Below are 22,654 nucleotides of genomic sequence, written 5' to 3' on the forward strand. Positions count from 1 at the left end.
GAGGATCCCTGGACCTTGACCCGTATCTCGGGAGCTTGGCATTCAGACGAGATGCCATGAGATCTAACTCTGGCTGACCCCATTTGAGAATCAGGGAATACTTCCGGATTGAGGTCCCACTCTCCCAGATGAAAGGTCTGTCTGCTCAGAAAATCCGCCTCCTAGTTATCCACCCCAGGATGTGGATCGCTGACAGATGACAAGAATGGACTTCCGCCCACTGGATTATCTTGGCTACGTCTGGCATCACTAAGGAACTCCTCATTCCTCCCTGATGATTGACGTAAGCCACTGTCGTTATATTGTCCGTCTGAAATCTGATGAACCTGGCCGAAGCCAACTGAGGCCAGGCTAGAAGAGCATTGAAAATCACTCTCAGTTCCAAGATGTTTATAGGAAGAACAGACTCTGCCGGAGTCCACACTCCCTGAGCCCATAGAGGTCCCCAGACAGCTCCCCACCCCAGAAGACTGGCATCTGTTGTCACAATCACCCAGGATGGTCTGCGAAAGCATGTTCCCTGGGATAGATGCTCCAGAGAAAACCACCATTGAAGTGAGTCCCTTGTCTCCTGCTCCAGGGCTAACTGAGGAGACAAGTCTGCATAATCTCCATTCCACAGCCTGAGAGTGTTTAACTGCAGAGGTCTGAGGTGAAACCGAGCAAACAGAATAATGTCCATTGCTGCCACCATCAGTCCGATTACTTCCATACACTGGGCCACTGACGGCCGAGGATTGGACTGAAGAGCTCGATAGGTGTCTAGAATCTTTGACTTCCTGACCTCCGTCAGAAAAATCTTCACGGAGATAGAATCTATTACAGTTCCCAAGAAAGTCACCCTTGCTTTTGGAATTAAGGAACTCTTTTTTAGATTTACCTTCCACCCGTGAGTTCTCAGGAAGGATAGAACAATGTCTGTATGGGACCTTGCTTGTTGATAAAATGACGCCTGGATTAGAATATCGTTCAGATAAGGCGCCACCGCAATGCCACATGGTCTTAAAACCGCCAGCAGAGACCCCAGAACCTTTGTGAAAATTCTGGGTGCCGTAGCCAGCCCGAAAGGAAGAGCCACGAACTGAAAGTGACTGTCCAGAAAGGCAAACCTTAGGAACTTGTGATGATCTCTGTGGATAGGAACATGCAGATATGCATCCTTTAAATCCACTGTCGTCATAAATTGACCCTCCTGGATCAATGGAAGAATGGTACAAATAGTTCCCATCTTGAAAGACGGAACTCTGAGAAACTTGTTCAGACTCTTGAGGTCTAAGATAGGTCTGTAAGTTCCCTCCTTCTTGGGAACTACAAACAGATTTGAATAAAAAACCCTGCCCGTGTTCCTGTATAGGAACGGGAACAATCACTGCCAGGGAGGAGAGATCTCTTACACAATGTAATAACGCCTCTCTTTTTATCTGGTTTGCAGATAATCTTGAAAGAAGAAATCTTCCTCGAGGAGGAAAATCTTTGAACTCCATCTTGTATCCCTGGGACACTATTTCTATGGCCCAGGGATCCTGAACGTCTCGCACCCAAGCCTGAATGAAGAAAGAAAGTCTGCCTCCCACCAGATCCGGTCCCGGATCGGGGGCATGCCCTTCATGCTGTTTTGGAATCTGCAGCAGGCTTTTTGGACTGTTTACCCTTGTCCTAAGGCTGGTTGGGTCTCCAAGTAGACTTAGATTGCGAATAGTTTCCCGTTTGGAGGAGGAAGAGAAGGAATTGCCCTTGAAATTGCTAAAGGAACGAAAATTACTTTGTCGTCCTCTCTGCTTATTTCTCTTATCCTGAGGAAGAAGATGACCCTTACCTCCCGTGATGTTAGAAATTATTTCTTTCAGACCAGGTCCAAACAAGGTCTTTCCCTTGTAAGGAATAGCTAGAAGTTTGGATTTAGATGAAACGTCCGCAGACCAAGGTTTCAACCATAAGGCTCTGCGGGCTAGGATAGAAAACCCTGAACTCTTAGCTGCTAATTTAGTAATTTGTAGAGAAGCATCTGTAATAAAAGCATTGGCTAATTTCAAAGCTTTAATCCTATCTTGGATCTCCTCCAAAGAAGTCTCAGACCTAAGAGATTTAGACAGAGCATCAAACCAATAAGCCGCCGCACTAGTGACAGTAGCAATGCATGCAGCCGGCTGCAACAGCAGACCCTGGTGAACAAAAATCTTTTTAAGTAGACCCTCCAACTTCTTTTCCATGGGATCTTTAAAAGCACAACTATCCTCAATAGGAATAGGAGTTTGCTTAGCCAAGGTAGAGATAGCCCCATCCACCTTAGGAACTGTTTGCCAAGTCTCCTTGATAGCGTCAGCTATAGGAAACATCTTCCTGAAAATTGGAGACAGAGAGAAAGGAATACCTGGTCTCTCCCATTCCTTAGAAACCATCTCCGAAGCTTGCTTAGGAACCGGAAAAACATCTGAGAAAGTTGGAACTTCAAAGTATCTGTGCAATTTACTCGCTTCACAGGAGTGACTACTACTGTGGAATCACAGTCGTCTAAAGTAACCAACACCTCCGTTAGTAACAGACGGAGGTGTTCTAGTTTAAATTGGAAAGAAACAACCTCTGAATCAGTCAATGGTTCAGAATCTGAAATCTCACCATCCGATAAAACCTCTATAACCTCCATCTCAGATCCCTGGGAGGGTACCTCAGAGACTGTCACCATGGCGTCAGAAACCTCACTGATATCATGCTTATCTTTCCTCTTGCGCTTGCCTTGAAGCACAGGTAAAGCAGACACAGCATCAGAAATTGTGGAGGACATAACCGCTGCTATGTCCTTTAAAATAACTACAGCAGGAACTATAGCAGAAGTGCAGGGCACTGCTGGTAGGGGCGTAGATTTTTGGGATGCTTGGAGCGAAAGTTGCGGCCCCTCATCAGAAGACTCTTGGACAACATCTGCCTGAGAGGAAACTGGCTCCGTAAAAATGTTATCCCTAGAACTTACAGTCCTTTCAATACATGCAGGACAGAAAAGGATTGGTAATAAAGCACATGTAACTGCTTTCACCTCATCTTGATCCATCTTTTCACAAAAATATTACTATTAAGTAAAAAAATACTGAAAAAAAGCAATAAAGTAAAAAGATCAAAAAACTTTATTGTCTCTTTAAATTCAAATGGCTTTTCTTTCTCAGACAAAAACTGCAAATTTTACTTTAGCAAATAAACACTCAGAAAAAATAATAAATAAGTAAACCTCTGCACCACAGCAACCTGCTGAGGTGCTCCTACATTCACCAATGCCACCGGATCCCAGCAGAAAACGATCCGTTACTGCAGCCTGCATCTGTGCTAAAAGCGCATGAAAAGGAGATTACATGCTGCTCTAGCCCAGAAAAACCAGTACAGCCCAACCTAAGCCTGCAACTGCTTGGAAATAATGCTACAAGCAGAGGCACCAAACAAACAGGAAGTCCCGCCCTTCTTGGGAGTGCTATAACACTAAGTTTCCCTCTAGAGAGAAAAAATTAAAGTGAACCCACCTGAGCCCTCCATTAACAATAAAATGAGCAAACTCCTTCCAGCCCCAGTGCCTGCACCAAATCACTGCCCAAACAAGACTTTATATTCAGAAAAGTCTAACACAGTTCCCACATAAAGGCTCTATTAACCTCTTATGTGCCAAAGTGCTAAGATAATCACCCTGAGACTCCTTAAATCCCAGAAAAAGGTAGCACTTACCTCAAACACTGCCTGGCAGGAAGGCAGTTTCCCAAGCCTGAGAGATCCTCTCCCTCACATTGGCCTGAAAGATAAAGTCATGCTGAGTCAGAAAGAAACTCAGGCTAAAGGATATGGGGCAGCTGAAAATGGGAGGCACAGTGAGAATTATGTCCGACAAGTTCCCATAGCTTTAAAGTCACCAAAAAGCTCTACTGTAGAGACTGATATGGGACTACGGCTACACCCCAGAACAAAGTAGCACTCTCTGGCACCACTTTAAAATAACAAACTCTTGATAGAAGAATCTAACCTAACACCTTACTTTACCTCTTCCTAGCACAAACACAGGCAAAGAGAATGACTGGATTGGGAGGGAAGGGAGGAGCTATTTAACAGCTCTACTGTGGTGCTCTTTGCCTCCTCCTGCTGACCAGGAGGCGAAATCCCACAAGGATGAAATCCATGGACTCATCGTGTCTTTAAAAAGAAACTAAAATAATTTGGTTGCATAAGTGTATAACTGGGGATGTAGCTGTGTTCAGAATTAAGCAATCACATTCAAAACCATGTAAAATAAGAGTCATCACACACCTGCCATCATTTAAAGTGCCTCTGATTAACCCTGAATAAAGTTCAGCTGTTCTAGTAGGTCTTTCCTGACATTTTCTTAGTTGCGTCCTATACAAAAGCCATGGTCCGCAGAGAGCTTCCAAAGCATCAGAGGGATCTCATTGTTAAAAGGTATCAGTCAGGAGAAGGGTACAAAAGAATTTCCAAGGCATTAGATATACCATGGAACACAGTTAAGACAGTCATCATCAAGTGGAGTACATATGGCACAACAGCGACATTACCAAGAACTGGATGTCCCTCCAAAATTGATGAAAAGACGAGAAGAAAACTGGTCTGGGAGGCTACCAAGAGGCCTACAGCAAAATTAAAGGAGCTGCAGGAATATCTGGCAAGTACTGGCTGTGTAGTATATCTGACAACAATCGCCCGTATTCTTCATATGTTTGGGCTTTGGGGTAGAATGGCAAGACGGAAGCCTTTTCTTATGAAGAAAAACATCCAAGCCCAGCTAAATTGAGCAAAAACACATCTGATGTCTCCCAAAAGCATGTGAGAAAAAGTAAATTTATGCTTACCTGATAAATTAATTTCTTTTACGATATGTCGAGTCCACGGATTTCATCCTTACTTGTGGGATATTAACCTCCTGCTAACAGGAAGTGGCAAAGAGCACCACAGCAGAGCTGTATATATAGCCCCTCCCTTCCCTTCCACCCTCAGTCATTCGGCCGAAGGTATAGGAAGAGAAAAGGAAAGGCTAAAAGGTGCAGAGGTGACTGAAGTTTACAAAAAATATAAAGAAAAACTGTCTTTCGTAAAAGAAATTAATTTATCAGGTAAGCATAAATTTACTTTTCTTTTACAAAGATATGACGAGTCCACGGATTTCATCCTTACTTGGGCAAAACCAATACCAAAGCAAAAGGACACGGATGAAAGGGAGGGACAAGACAGGAACCTAAACAGAAGGCACAACTGCTTGAAGAACCTTTCTCCCAAAAATAGCCTCAGAAGAAGCAAAAGTATCAAATTTGGAAAAAGTGTGAAGGGACAACCAAGTCGCAGCCTTACAAATCTGTTCAACAGATGCATCATTTTTAAAAGCCCATGTGGAAGCCACAGCCCTAGTAGAATGAGCCATAATTCTTTCAGGAGGCTGCTGTCTAGCAGTCTCATATGCCAGGCGATGATACTTCTCAGCCAAAAAGAAAGAGAGGTAGCCGTAGCTTTCTGACCCCTACGCTTTCCAGAATAAACAATGAATAATGAAGATGATTGACGGAAATCCTTAGTTGCCTGTAAGTAAAACTTTAAGGCACGGACCACATCCAAATTATGCAACATACGCTCCTTCTTAGAAGAAGGGTTAGGACACAAGGAAGGAACAACAATTTCCTGATTAATATTCTTATTTGAAACAACCTTAGGAAGGAATCCAGGTTTGGTATGTAACACCACCTTATCAGAATGAAAAATGAGATAAGGAGAATCACACTGTAGCACTGAAAACTCAGAAACTCTTCGAGCAGAAGAAATAGCAACTAAAAACAGAACTTTCTAAGATAACAATTTGATATCTATGGAATGCATGGGTTCAAACGGAACCCCTTGAAGAACTCGAAGAACTAAATTCAAACTCCAGGGAGGAGTATGGGTCTAAATACAGGCTTAATTCTAGATAGAGCCTGACAAAAAGACTGAACATCTGGCACATTTCCCAAACGTTTGTTAAACAGAATTGACAAAGCTGAAATTTGTCCCTTTAAGGAACTTGCTGATAACCCTTTCTCCAATCCTTCTTGGAGAAAAGACAGAATCCTAGGAATCCTAACTTTACTCCATGAGTAACCCTTGGATTCACACCAATAAAGATATTTACGCCATATCTTATGATAGATTTTTCTAGTGACAGGCTTTCTAGCCTGTATCAAAGTATTGATGACCGAATCAGAGATTCCTCGCTTCGATAAAATCAAGCATTCAATCTCCACGCAGTCAGCTGCAGAGAAATTAGATTTTGATGTTGAAAAGGACCTTGAATGAGAAGGTCCTGTCTCAATGGAAGTTTCCACGGTGGCAGAGAGGACATGTCCACTAGATCCGCAAACCAAGTCCTGCGTGGCCACGCAGGCACTATCAGGATCACTGAAGCTCTCTCCTGTTTGATTCGAGCAATCACGCGTGGGAGGAGAGGAAATGATGGAAACACATAAGCTAGGCTGAACAACCAAGGCACTGCCAAGGCATCTATCAGTCTGGCCTGAGGATCCCTTGACCGGGATCCGTATCTAGGAAGCTTGGCATTCTGTCGAGATGCCATCAGATCCAATTCTGGTCTGCCCCATCTGAGAATCAATGAGGCAAATACCTCCTAGTTAAATTCCCACTCCCCCGGATGAAAATTGTGTTGACTTAGAAAATCCGCTTCCCATTTCTCTAATCCTAAGATGTAGATCGCTGACAGATGACAAGAGTGGGCCTCCGCCCAACGGATTATCTTGGATACTTCTATAATCGCTAAGGAACTCCTTGTTCCCCCCTGATGATTGATATATGCCACAGTCGTGATATTGTCCGACTGGAATCTGATGAATTTGGCCGAAGCCAACTGAGGCCACGCCTGAAGCGCATTGAATATTGCTCTCAGTTCCAGAATATTGATTGGAAGCAGAGACTCCACCTGAGTCCTTCAAGGAGTTCCAAACTGCACCCCAGCCCAGAAGGCTGGCATCCGTTGTCACTATCACCCACGAGGGTCTGTGGAAAAAAGTCCCCTGGGACAGATGATCCAGCGACAACCACCAAAGAAGAGAGTTTCTGGTCTCTTGATCCAGATTTATCTGAGGAAATAAATTCACATAATACCCTTTCCACTGTCCGAGCATGCACAGTTGCAGAGGTCTGAGATGAAAGCGAGCAAACGGAACGATGTCCATTGTCGCTACCATTAATCCAATTACCTCCATACACTGAGCCACTGATGGCCGAAGAATGGACTGAAGTGCTCAGCAAGTATTTAGAATCTTTGATTTTCTGACCTCTGTCAGAAATATTTTCATGGCTACCGACTCTATCAGAGTTCCCAAGAAAGGAACCCTTGTCTGTGGAACAAGTGAACTCTTCTCTATGTTTACCTTTTAACCATGAGTTCTCAGGAAAGACAACACTATGTCCGTGTGAGATTTTGTCAGTTGATAAGTTGACGCCTGAATTAGAATATCGTCCAGATAAGGCACCACTGCTATGCCTCGCGGTCTGAGAACCCCTAAAGAGACCCTAGAACCTTTGTGAAGATTCTGGGTGCTGTGGCTAACCCGAAGGGAAGAGCCACAAACTGATAATGTTTGTCCAGGAAGGCAAACCTTAGAAACTGATGATTATCCTTGTGGATAGGAATATGAAGGTAAGCATCCTTCAAGTCCACGGTAGGCATATATTGACCCTCCTGAATCATTGGTAAAATTGTTTGTATAGTCTCCATCTTGAATGATGGGACTCTGAGAAATTTGTTTAGACACAGGTCTAAGATGGGTCTGAAAGTACCCTCTTTTTTGGGAAACACAAATAGATTTGAGTAAAACCCCTGTCCTGGTTCTGATTTTGGAACTGGATAAATTACTCCCATGGTAACAAGGTCTTTTACACAGCGTAAGAACGCCTCTCTTTTTATCTGGTCTGCAGATAATCTTGAAAGATAAAACCTCCCTCTTGGGAGAAAATCCTTGAAATCTAACTGATAACCGTGGGTCACTATTTCTAGTGCCCAGGGGTCCTGAACATCTCTTGCCCAAGCCTGGGCAAAGAGAGAAAGTCTGCCCCCTACTAGATCTGGAACCGGATCGGGGGTCACCCCTTCATGATGTCTTAGTAGCAGCAGAAGGCTTCTTAGATTGTTTACCTTTATTCCAATTTTGGTTGGGTCTCCAGATTGACTTAGATTGGGTAAAATTCCCTTCCTGCTTTGTGGAGGAAGAGGAAGTAGAAGGTCGTCCCTTAAAATTCCGAAAGGAACGAAAATTATTCTGTTTACCCCTCATCTTAACAGACTTATCCTGAGGTAAGGCATGGCCTTTACCTCCTGTTATGTCAGAAATGATTTCCTTCAATTCTGGCCCGAAAAGGGTCTTACCTTTAAAGGGAATAGCTAAAAGCTTATGTTTTGATGACACATCAGCAGACCAATATTTGACGCTACGCGCTAAAATAGCAAATCCTGCATTTTTCACCGCTAATTTAGCTATTTGAAAAGCGGCATTAATAAAAGAATTAGCTAACTTGAGAGCCTTAATTCTATCCAAAATGTCATCTAACGGAGTCTCAACCTTCAGGGACTCTTCCAGAGCTTCAAACCAAAAAGCTGCTGCAGTAGTTACTGGAACAATGCAAGCAGTAGGTTGTAAAAGAAAACCCTGATTAATAAACAATTTCTTTAGGAGACCCTCTAATTTTTTATCCATAGGGTCTTTGAAAGCACAACTGTCCTCAATGGGTATAGTTGTACGCTTAGCCAGGGTAGATATAGCTCCCTCCACTATAGGGACCGTTTGCCACAAGTCCCGAATGGTGTCTGATATGGGAAACATTTTCTTAAAAGTAGGAGGGGGAGAAAATGGTATACCTAGTCTATCCCATTCCTTCTTAATAATTATTGCACCCTATGAGAAAGGTGAAAAATATATCAGTTTACATGAAAACACCCTCTGCACCTCACCACAACACTGCTGTGGTGCCTACCTGCCCCCAGGGTACTTCGGAATGAATAGCCAACACTCCAAGCCAAAGACTACTGTCCAGGAGCAACCGGAGTTACTGCTTGCTACTCCTCTGTCAGAAGGAAGTGCGCATCTGAGCGCACAAAGACAAGCCCCAACCCTTATGGCTGAAGTTAGAGTAGGCCCAAACACAACCGCATGGGAAGCGGTTAATCATACAGCTAAGTGGAACACAAAACACACCCCAAACACATCCCAGCAAGTCATGCTGGACATATAAAAAATAACTTAATCGTTTAACAGCTTAATGATTAAAAGTCCTTATGCCTCTCCCAGAGTGTCATATCATTCCCTTATGTCAGAAATAAAAAATAATAACAAGGGATTCCAGTAACACCCTTCTGTAAAACAGGTCTACTGCTTACCCCATTCCCATATAGGGAAATAAATGCCAGCCAGTTCTGATATATCAAGTCTCTTCAGAAATAAAAGGCTGCATATACCTTAATGCTGCTTGTAGCATGAAACCGGTCTCCACACTGAAGATGTCTCATGTGTTACCTTCAGAAGTCTTGTGGGAATCAGCGTGGATCTTAGTTACAACTGCTAAGATCATCAACCTCAGGGCAGAAATCTTCTTCCATAACCCCCTGAGGAAAATAGTACTCACCGGTACCATTTAAAATAAAAACTTCTTGATTGAAGAAAATAAAACTAGCACCTCACTTTACCTCTTCCTAGTATAACACAGGCAAAGAGAATGACTGAGGGTGGAGGGGAAGGGAGGGGCTATATATACAGCTCTGCTGTGGTGCTCTTTGCCACTTCCTGTTAGCAGGAGGTTAATATCCCACAAGTAAGGATGAAATCCGTGGACTCTTCATATCTTTGTAAAAGAAAGGTGTTATGGTCTGATGAAACCAAGGTTGAACTTTTTGGCAATAATTCCAAAAGATATGTTTGGCGTAAAAACAACACTGCACATCACCAAAGGAACACCATACCCACAGTGAAGCATGGTGGTGGCAGCATCATGCTTTGGGGCTGTTTTTCTTCAGCTGGAACTGGGGCCTTATTCAAGGTAGAGGGAATAATGAACAGTTCCAAATACCAGTCAATATTGGCACAAAACCTTCAGGCTTCTGCTAGAAAGCTGAACATGAAGAGGAACTTCATCTTTCAGCATGACAATGACCCAAAGCATACATCCAAATCAACAAAGGAATGGCTTCACCAGAAGAAGATTAAAGTTTTGGAATGGCCCAGCCAGAGCCCAGACCTGAATCCAATCGAAAATCTGTGGGGTGATCTGAAGAGGGCTGTGCATAGGAGATGCCCTTGCAATCTGACAGATTTGGAGTGTTTTTGCAAAGAAGAGTGGGCAAATCTTGCCAAGTCAAGATGTGCCATGCTGATAAACTCATACCCAAAAAGACTGAGTGCTGTAATAAAATCAAAAGTTGCTTCAACAAAGTATTAGTTTAAGGGTGTGCACACATATGCAACCATATTATTTTTTTTATTATTATTTTTACTTCCCTTCACCTAAAAGATTTCAGTTTGTTTTTCAATTGAGTTGTACAGTTTATAGGTCACATTAAAGGTAGAAAAAGTTGTGAAATGATTTATCTCTCTCATTTTTTTACATCACAGAAACCTGCCATTTTTACAGGGGTGTGTAGACTTTTTATATCCACTGTATATATTGAAGGTCAAACTGCATTGTATTAAATATACTACATGGTCAGTCTTGCAGTAACATAGTGATTGAATATCACAGTGTTTTCCATTGGATGTAGAGACGACTTGTTTTGTGGATTTATTATATATAAATGCCAAAAAGAATGCACACACAGGGTTTTGCGGTATCAATAAGTCAAACGTTTATTGATGTTCGGGGACTGATATTCATAATCTGAAGAATGGGGTATATCAGTCCCCAAAACTTATTGATAACATAAAACCCTGTGAGTGCATTCTCTTTGGTATTTATAATTTACATATTGCACCCAGGTTGCTGACCCAAGAGGGTGGATTCACTTTTTGGAGTGTATATATATATATATATATACGATCCAAGTTAAGGACAGCACAATCTTACTTGCTCCAGCTGCCAAGGTGCACTACAAGCCATGATGCACAAATTCTCCACAAAAGTAGGCACTCATTGGTCTTGTAAAAAACATATAAATTTATTCAATCCATAGAAAAGAGAGTTACATGACGTTTCGGTACATTCCTGTACCTTTATCAAATGTGACCGCAATATAAAAAAATATTAAAACTTCCTAACAAACTTACCTACATCCACCACCTAAATACCCCTGGTGTTCACTGCGCTGCCGCTACATTTCCATGAGAGAAGTCGGCGTCTGACGTCATCAAAGCACGCATGACTATGCGCCACGTCACACAGAAGTGCCGAGATCACTATGGTAACCCACGTCAACATATCGGCCCGTGCGGCAGTACCAGTGAAAACTGTCATTTCAAATTGACAAGCTGCACTTTGTGTATGATGTGATGAGCGTACATCACTTACTGTTATAGGCGCACCATATGCGTGTTTGTTATTAACACTTAAATCTTCACATATATGTTAGTGCAGCAGCAATGGGAAATGACTAACTAATTGTGATAAATAGCTAAGTTACAAAAACTATATACATAGGTATTAGTTCACTATTATTGCCAAAAATATGATAAATCTACAACTAACTTTTCATCACGTGATCAGATGACTATTTCTACTGCATATATTAATCAGTTAATAGACTTACATTCATGCCTGATCGTAGTATGATAGAAACATAGGAATTACAGTGAGACCCATTATAGTCCATAGGTATATATGCATATACAGGATGCAACTAAGATATAAATGTTATTGCCAATATGTATGTCAAATAACGTGTAACATATTAGTAAAAAGGACTAAAGTCCAGAGAGGTATTCAGGCCATTGGGTATAAGAGTGTCCAATCTGTGAATCCATTTGCTTTCACACTGAAGCAGGAAATTTCCTCTGTCACCACCCCTAAGCAAGGCGGGTATGTGGTCAATAAGCATTGTCCGTAGGCTGGAAACCGCATGTTTATGTTGAAGGCAATGCCGTGCCACCGGCTGGTCAGATTCACCAGTATGAAGAGCCTCACGTATCGCACATCGGTGATTCGCCATGCGTTCATGGAAAGTTTTCACGGTTTTACCGATGTAAACTCTGGAGCATGGACAAATCAGCATATACACTACATATGTGCTAGTGCATGTTAGACGATGTCTGATGTCAAACCTGTAGTTGTTATGTGGATGCTGGAAGGTATTACCCCTAAGCATACCATTACAAGTAACACATCCTCGACATGGGAAACAGCCCATCTTCGTTGTCTTCAACCAGGTATCCTTTTTCTAGTGTTTCACAGGGTCTTATTTAACCAGTATGTCCCTCAAATTTCTTGTTCTTCGGTATGCTATTCTGGGGGCAGGGACCCTCTCCAAAGGTAACGGGGGATCAGTGCTTATCACAGGCCAATGTCTCCGGACTGCCTTAGTGAGATGTTTACAGGTTGGCGTATATGTGGTGACCATATTGATTTGCCCAGGGTCCGACTTTGTTCCATGTTTCATCATTCCTGATTTAGTGGGATCCATGAGTTCTTCTTGTGTCTTGGTGACCATCTCCCTGGCATAGCCCCTCTCTACCAGTTTCTCATTCATCTCTTTAAGTTGTTGTTGCATGATAGGTAACTCACTGTTGTTCCTGATGACATGAGTGAGTCGAGAGGTAAGGATCCCCTTCTTTTGGTGCAAAGGGTGAACGCTCCTCGCATCCAACAGGGAATTGCGATCTGTTGGCTTTGTGTATAGAGAAGTGCCAAATCGGACTACATCCTCTGCGTCAATTTTAGAAATGGTGAGATCCAAAAAATGTACAGATTCTATGCTGTATTCCAATTTAAACCTAATAGGACTGGCCATGGAGTTCAAATGCGACACCCACTCAAGCAATGCGGATTCACCACCTCTCCACACCAAAAATACATCATCTATGTATCGTGTGTAGTACTTAATAATGGTGTTATCAAATGGTTGCATTTGTTCACGCTCGTACCACGCCATATAGAGGTTTGCTTAAGTGGGTGCCACATTTGACCCCATGGCCGTACCTGCAATCTGCAGAAAATAATCACATTCGAACCTGAAATAGTTTTTCTCCAAGTGGTATGTCAGCATCTCACAAAGAAATTCAATGGGTGGTCCATTGTAAAATACATTCCCTGTCACCATGGATCTGACAGCCCCCACTCCCTCAATATGAGGTATAACCGTGTAGAGGCTGTCAACATCCATGGTGACGAGTATGTCATCACTCTGCAAGTCAACATATCTCTTGAGAATTTGAATCATGTCTGGAAAATCCTTCCGATAAGCTTCAGTATGTTTGACCTCCTGAAGGTGTGAGTCCATGTATATGGCAAAACTGCACAGTATCGACCTCCTGGCAGACACAATGGGTCTGCCAGGTGGGTTTACCAAAGTTTTGTGCACCTTCGGGAGTAAGTATAGTACAGGTACCTTAGGATAATCAGTGATAAGGAACATAAGTTCCTGTTCACTGAGTATGCCTGCCTCATAACCACTTTGGAGAAATTTATCAATAGCCCTTTTGTATATTCCCGTAGGGTTATTAGATAACTTTTTATAGGTATTGCTATCACCCAGTTGTCTGAGTGCTTCAGTCCTGTAATCAGCATAGTCAAGAATGACGACCGATCCGCCCTTATCAGCAGGGCGGATGATAATGGATGCGTCGTTCTTCAAATCAATAAGTGCCTGTGATTCTGCTTTGTTTATATTACAATGTACCTTCTGCTGTGGCATTTTTTTGATGTCATGGCTCAAAGCTCTCGTGTAACCCCTAATGGAATTATGTGTGTTAGTGGGTTCAAACGTAGATCTTTTTTTAAAGGGAGCAGGGGCGTAGATTTCATTCCTAAAATGGTCTCTAAGCTTAAGCTGTCTTTGTAATTTATGTATATCAACCAGCATATTAAAAGAGTCAGATTTAGGTGTCGGTATAAACGATAGACCACGGTTCAGTAAAGACAATTCCGCTTCACTGAGATGTCTGCTGCTCAAATTAAATGTGATATCTACTTTTTCTTTGCTGACTGTTTTTTTGTGGCCCCCCCCTTCTAATCTTTCTTCCCTTTGTTCTCTTCTTACAGTTGGGATAGGTGGGGGTTTTGCCGCTGAGCGTGTTGCCACCCCTAAAAAAAGATTGTGTTTGTTCTGAGGTTTCAATGTTTGATTGACTAGCAATGATATTCTCAGGGCCTGAAGAATCACCACCACTACTATCCACTACACTCAGTGCGTTTCTGGGGCGCAGATTTCTGCGCCGTCTGTTGTATGTAATATCATCTTTACCATACAACCATTTGTATACACGCTTCTCCCTGTACTCAGTCTCTACACTGTTGAGCTTTTTGTTTTTAAAGGCAATTAAATCATTACGATATTTGTATATATATATATATATATATATATATACACATATATATATATATATATATATATATTCACATATATAATGCTCCCTAACTATATATATATATATATATATATATATATCATGGTTAAGAAAGAGGAGAGAGAAATCTAGGAGTGTAATCCTAGTTAAGAAAAGACAGGGATTTCAGCACTCTTTTTAGAAAATAAAGCTCATTAGACCAAAATATGTTTTTAAACAGTGAATTCTTTAATCCAATTGTGAACAGAGAAATCTTCCAGCTATATGTACACCACTCCCCCGGAGGAAAGGACTCAATACTTATAGTATTCGTAATTGGGAGTTTGAAAAGAAAACAAAATTTACTACTAAATATACTAGAGTTAATAATATAAACCTGACCGGTCAGGGGTGCACATTTAGTACCTGGATAAACAGCCAAACACTACATGAATTTGTAGATTGACACCTGTATATAACCTCTACACCCTGCTGCTCACAGAACCCCTATTAAAGAGGTATAGCCTGGGCAGGTATGAAAGAATGGGATCTAAGAGGTTAATTAAGGGTATCAAGAACAGAAGCAAGTCACAGCTTATTATCGCAATTGCAATATGGTATGCAATGAATAGCGTATAGTGGTATACAGACATGAAATGTAAAGCCTTAAATTCGAGACTCACTACACCCAGCTGCTCACAGTACTCCAGTTAAGGAGAGTATAATACCGGGCAGTACAACAAGTGGTAATATCTACCAGGATCTAAGTGATCTCTAAGTTAGGCTTTATTTACACTTAACAAAACACATTTAAGCGACTTTTTGCAATAAATACAGACAGTATGTGCCCTTATTATGCTTTTTGGTATTTTGTTAGTTTGTCATGCAAAGCTTTGCTGTAGAAAGAAATAAGCAGAAGTGTAAAGTTGTAGCATAGAGCACAATGCATGATGTCTTCTTAATAGTGCTGTGATCGTGGAAATGCTGACATATAAAGCTGCATTCAAGGAAACATTGTAGCAAGCAGAAGAGAAAGCAATTCAGATGCTGTTTGTTAAAAGTTCAGCTTAGCGTGTGTAAAACAATGTTGCAATTCTTGGCAGCTATTGTAGCAATATCCGTGGATTTCTTTTGTAAGTATATTCCTCACAAAGCAATCAAACAATGCAGTTTTCACTGGTAACCATATTTTTATTCGACCGTAGTACAGTTCGTATTAGTGAACCTTACTGTGACACATACGACCTTGCTTTATTCATTCAGACGTATCTCCGATCCTCAGAATGCCGTTGTTACACTTCTGTATATTGCACCGCAGGTACCATCAACCATGCGGTTAGGAGGCTGTGTTTGTGGCGTGCACCACGTAGGCCGGTCGGCTTAGCCAATGCCGACGCGCGTTTCACCCGCAGGGCTGTTAAACACACCGGGCTTCGTCAGGGCGGTATACTGAATGGACTCCATTAGTCCTCTTTTTATAGTATTTTGTAAAAGCGCCCCTGCTGGAGGTGAAAATACAATGCATATCTAGTTGAACAAAACCAAGAAATTAAAAGCAACTAAATAGAAACAAACACCAATTTGGAAATGTGCTATATTTAAAAACAAAAAGATAACTCTAGAATTTATATCCTTTTAGCTAGATAACATATCTTAGTATATATCACATATTTTCCCTTATTTATATACTATATTTTGGTTACAATGTTTTAAAATATAAGTCAGAAGAAATGCTTTTTAGAGCAGGGCTTTCATGGAATTCATCTTGTCCTATAGAAAACAGGCCATATCAAGTTTATCATTTAAGCCATCAGGCAGTTGGGTCCCCAACTCAAAGATCCATCTGCATTCTTTTTGCAAGAGGACCTTGTCGTTGTCGCCCCCTCTGCCATTGGTGATTCCTCTATCTATACAGATGAATTTCAGAGAATCAGGGTTACAATCATGTACCAGTTCATAATGTTTTGCGACATTGCTCTTCTGGTTTTTGTTTTTTACATCGTCTCGATGCTCAGCGATTCGGTCTTTTATGGCTCTCCTCGTTTTGCCCACATAGAAACGTGGGCAGTTACAGGAGAGTAAGTAGATCACTCCTTCAGTATTGCAATTAGTAAAGTGTTTTAACTTGTATCTCTTCCCTGAACGGGTGCCAAAATCTTTAGTTTTTACCATAAATTTGCATACCACACAACGACCACAAGGGTGGTTGCCAGATGACCTATGTCTTGTCAGCCAGTCTGTCTGTCTCTGTTCAGACCTATATTGACTTCTTACTAGTTTATCCTTCAGATTACTAGCTCGTCTGGCAGTGATATTCGGATAGGCTCCAACTTCTTTTGATACTCCCACATCACTCACAAGAATTTTCCAATTCTTGGCCAGGATCTCCTTTAAAGCATTCCAATGACAGTTATAGTCTGTGATTAGCCTTATTTTTGAATCTATTGGTTTTTCTCTCTGTGCAAGAAGTGTGTTTCTATTCGTATGTGCAGCATTACTGAATGCCTTCTTTACATTTCGCTTAGAATATCCTCTATCTAAGAACCTTTTTTGCATCTCTACGCCATGTTTTAGGAACCTTTCTTTTGTCGAGCAATTTCTACGAAGCCGCAGAAATTGCCCTTTTGGAATGCCTTTTATCAAGTGTGTTGGGTGGTGACTTGAAGCTAAGAGGAGACTGTTAGTAGCAGTACTCTTCCGAAAGTTTTCAGTCACTAACATTCCTTGTTCAATTTTTACATTGACATCGAGGAACGAAATTTCCTCCTTACTATATTGCAGGGTTAGTGAAATGTTGCTCTTATTTATGTTGAGGGTTCGAACAAATTCTTTTAGAATGTTCTCTGAGCCCTCCCAAATTAAGAAGACATCATCCACGTATCTTATCCACATGTGGATGTTTTCTTCAAAAAGAGGGTTTTGGAACACTTCATCCATTTCCCACTTTCCCAGATGTAGGCACGCATACGTTGGGGCACATGTGGCACCCATTGCAGTGCCTCTTTTTTGCTTGTATATTTTATTATCAAACATAAATATGTTGTTATTAAGCACGAATGTTAGTAGTTCCACCACAAAATCTGTGTGGTTTTGAACATTAGTGCCTCTTGTCATGAGAAAGTGCTTGCACGCTTCTATTCCCACTTCATGTGGGATGGATGAGTATAAGCCCTCAACATCTAAACATACCAACCAAGCTTCCTGAGGAACCGATAGCCCATCTACTTTCCTGAGGAAGTCTGCAGTATCTAGTATGAAGGATGGCATAGTATTCAGAAATGGTCTTAGAAAGTGGTCAATATAGTTCCCCAGATTCTCTGTGAGGCTACCTATTCCTGCAATTATTGGACGGCCTGGAGGATTAGTGGAGTTTTTGTGTATTTTGGGGATGCAGTAAAATACTGGCATCACTGGATGTTCAGGGTAAAGATATTTAAATTCTGTTGCAGTAATGATTTTCCTCTCTTTTGCACTCTTTAACATATTAAAGAGGGAAAACTGCAGAGAGGAGGTAGGATTGAAGGTTAGACATTGATATTGGGTTCTGTCTAAAAGTTGGCGTTTAGCCTCAAGGACATACATACTTTCGTCCCATAGGACTAAGTTACCGCCCTTGTCCGCCTGTTTTATGATCAGTCCTTTAGCACTCATCAATTCTCCAAGCGCTTTTCTTTCTGACTTGCTTAGATTATCATTTACTAATCCAGTGAAGGAAAGATCCGCCACTTCTCTCTCTACCTGCCTCACAAAAATGTTAACAGCAGGTACCATCGATAATTGTGGCATATATTTAGATTTTGCTTTAAAATTTGTTTTAATCGTTTCACATTCACTGGTATCAATGGCTTGTGAGGGATCATATTGACTCCCTTCGTTTTCAGCCAGTAGAACTTGGAGATCTATAATTGAGGCATTATCTTCCATGGTAAGAGATACATCTTCCACTAGATGTCTGCTCTTTCCTTTCATTATTTGCGACAGGACTACCCGTCTAGCAAAAAGATGAAGGTCCTTGATAAAGTTAAATTTGTCAAGGGACAGTCAAGTCCCCAAAAAACTTGCATGATTTAAATAGGGCATGCGATTTTAAACAACTTTCCAATTTACTTTTATCACCAATTTTGCTTTGTTCTCTTGATATTCTTAGTTGAAAGCTAAAACTAGGAGGTTCATATGCTAATTTCTTAAACCTTGAAGACTGCCTCTAATCTGAATGCATTTTGACCACTAGAGGGCATTTGTTCATGTGTTTCCTATAGACAATATTGAGCTCATGCAAGTGAAGTGACCTAGGAGTGAGCACTGATTGGCTAAAATGCAAGTCTGTCAAAAGAACTGCAATAAAGGGGCAGTCAGCAGAAGCTTAGATACAAGGTAATAGAGGTAAAATGTGTGTTATTATAACTGTGTTGGTTATGCAAAACAGGGGAATGGGTATTAAAGGTATTATCTTTCTTTTTAAACAACAAATATTCTGGTGTTGACTGTCCCTTTAACTGTTTGCTCTAGCATTAGAATCTTTCCTGTGCTTGTGTTCGTGGACTGTCCAGACCACACCTCTGGCCTTTTACAGTACCAATACTTGCCCTGTCTCCAGCTCTGTCTCTGCTGCTGCTTGCAGCCTGTATTCAGCACCATGGTCTCCTTTGCTTGACGCTAATACGAACATTCCTTTACCTGGCCCAGATGCGGGCTCTCCCTTACCTTGCTCAGTAGCAGGTACTTCAGTCCTTGGCCCTAAAGCAGGCTCTTGCCTGTCTCAACCTTCTACTGAATTGCTTATACTAGATGCTATATCAGTTTGTACAACTTGCTCCAGTTAGCACTTGCCTGTATCTGCTTCCTGTCTCCAACTTGTTATCTGCCTGTGTAATTTTCTTCTATTAAAGCCTGGATTATGAGTTGAGTGTTAAAATCTGAACTTCAAATATCATGTGCGTTAATGTATTTCACCATAGAAGTCAATGGAGTATAAAAAAAAAAAAAGAGAAAGGGGTCAATGTAGCAAAAAAAAACAGCCTACTCGCACGCCAACGAGATTGCATATTCTGAAGTTCACTAACCTGACATGAAAATATGAATATTTCACATTCCAATGTTCTTCACATAGCAAAACATTTTCTATTTATTCATAAATACATATTTCTACGTATATCTGATGGTATTTTGGTACAATATATAGCTATATCTATATATACGGTATCCCACAAAAGTGAGCACACCCCTCACATTTTTGAAAATATTTTATTATATCTTTTTATGTGACAAAACTGAAGAAATGATACTTTGCTACAATGTAAAGTAGTGAGTGAACAACCTGTATAACAGAGTAAATTTGCTGTCCCCTTAAAATAACTGGTGGCCTAGGCAAATACCCTGAAACTGAGCTGCAGCACGGTGGGCAAAACCATACAGCGGTTTCACAGGACAGGTTCCATTCAGAACAGTCCTCGCCATGGTCAACTAAATAAGTTGAGTGCACGTGCTCAGCCTCATATCCAGAGGTTGTCTTTGGGAAATATACGTATGAGTGCTGCAGAGGTTGAAGGTGTGGGGGGTCAGCTGTCAGTGCTCAGACCATAGGCCGCACACTGCATCAAATTGGCCTGCATGGCTGTCGTCCCAGAAGGAAGCCTCTTATAAAGATGATGCACAAGAAAGCCTGCAAATAGTTTGCTGAAGACAAGCAGACTAAGGACATGGATTACTGGAACCATGTCCTGTGGTCCAATGAGACCAAGATAAACGTATTTGGTTCAGATGGTGTCAAGCGTGTGTGGGGCAACTTGGTGAGGAGTACAAAGACAAGTGTGTCTTGCCTACAGTCAAGCATGGTGGTGGGATTGTCATGGTCTGGGCCTGCATGGGTGCTGCCGGCACTGGGGAGCTAAAGTTCATTGAGGGAACCAGGAATGCCAACATGTACTGTGACATACTGAAGCAGAGCATGATCCCCTCCCTTTGGAGACTGGGCCGCAGGTTTAGACATTAATGGCTGTGTGTTGAGTTATTTTGAGGGGACAGCAAATTTACACTGTTATACAGGCTGTACACTTACTACTTTATATTGTAACAAAGTGTCATTTCTTAAGTGTTGCCACATGAAAAGATATAATAAAATATTCACTAAAATGTGAGGGGTGTACTCCCTTTTGTGGGATACTGTATATATATACCTGAGACCTCATATCTTTTGAGCCTTTATAACTTTTTTTGTGCAACTTTTTATTCTCACATATTAGTTAAAGGGACAGTCTAGTCAAAAATAAACTTTCATGATTTAGATAGGGCATGCACTTTTAAACAACTTTCCAATTTACTTTTATCATAAAATTTTATTTGTTCTCTTAGTATTCTTTGTTGAAAGCTAAACATAGGTAGGCTCATATGCTAATTTCTAAGCCTTTGAAGGCCGCCTCTTATTTCTTGCCATTTTGACGGTTTTCACAGCTAGAGGGTGTTAGTTCATGCGCTAATGCATGTGGAGTTTCCTAGGAGTCAGCACTGATTGGCTCAAATGCATGTCTGTCAAAATAACTAAAATAAGGGGGCAGTCTGCACAAGCTTAGATACAAAGTAATCACAAAGGTAAAAATGGTATTAATATAAAAGTGTTGTTTATGCAAAATTGGGGAATGGGTAATAAAGGGATTATCTATATTTTTAAACAATAAAAATTCTGGAGTAGGCTGTCCCTTTAACCAGAGCTCTGAAGTCGCAGTAATCCTAGCATAAATCGCAATTGTGCTCACGCATTCGGATTTACTTTTAACTTGTAATATGAGCGCTACATCAGATACGCACAAACAGGCATGATAATCCCAATATCACTCGCACATAGCTGTTAGCTGGCCCTAAATAGGAATGTTATATATTTCAGTCTCCAGTCTATTGCTATGCAGTCTTCCCAGCTTCCCACTACCTAGGCCTTTGGGCTCCATCTTGTTAGAGAGGCAGCAACCTTAAATGTATGAACAAAAAATACTCCTGCACATCTTCTAATAAAAAATACAATAATCTTTATTTAAAAATCAAATTAAAACATGTCCTCTTCAGATACAAGTCACAAAGAGGAGCATTGCTCTTACGCGTTTCGGAAAAACTGTGCAGCAGCCTTGACATTATCTTTTCCATTTCATTCATTAATTAATCAACTTTGCCTACCTCCTTGTGGTTGATTCATATAATGGACTTCCAATAGAGGTGTAAATGACAAAGACTGTGTGGGCAATGCAGGAATGCATGGGTTATATATAAAGCAAATAAAAAAGGACAGTGCTTTCACTTAAGATGTAAACACAGAACAATGCTAACTTTCATGATTCAGATAGGGTATGCAATTTTAAACAAATTTCCAGTTGACTTCTATCATTAAATTTGCTTTGTTCCCTTGGTGGTATTTTTGAAAAGCTAAATCTAGGTAAGCTTTCTAAACCGTTGAAAACCGCCTCTTAGCTCAGAGCATTTTGAAAGTTTTTCACAGTTAGACAGTACTCCATGTGTGTCATATTAGATAACATTGTGCTCACTCCCGTGGAGTTATTTAGGAGTCTGCACTGATTGGCTAACCTGTATGTCTGTCAAAAGCACTGAGGTAAGGGGGCAGTCTGCAGAGGCTTAGATACAAGGTAGTCACAGAGGTAAATATATATATTAATATAACTGTGTTGGATATGCAAAACTGGGAAATAGGTAATAAAGGGATTATCTATCTTTTTAAACATCAAAGATTCTGGTGTAGCATGTGCCTTTAAGCTCACCTCTCTATGCCCCATGACTCTATGAACCCAATTTATGAAGCTAGATAATCAGCTTCAGGGCAGGCTCACTTGTCTTACAACTGCTGCTTGTCTACAACCTCAGAGGCACGGTAGGCTATACACAAGCATTTGTTTGTCCAACCTTAACCTTGACCCGTAAAGTCAAATTTAAATGTTAAGATTGAGATAGATCATGCAAATTTTTAACATCTTTCCAATTTACTTCTATTATCAAATTTGCTTTGTTCTCATGTTTTACTTTGGTGAAGACTAAACCTATGTTGGCTGATAGGGGCCTTGGAGTGTGCACGTGTTTAAAGCAGTCTATGGCAGTAGTAATGTTGCAAACAATGCTGCAGAATGTGACACATGCACACTCCTAAACTCACCTAGGATTACTCTTCAACAAAG

The sequence above is a fragment of the Bombina bombina genome, chromosome 4 (assembly GCF_027579735.1).
Source record: "Bombina bombina isolate aBomBom1 chromosome 4, aBomBom1.pri, whole genome shotgun sequence".
Taxonomy (NCBI): domain Eukaryota; kingdom Metazoa; phylum Chordata; class Amphibia; order Anura; family Bombinatoridae; genus Bombina; species Bombina bombina.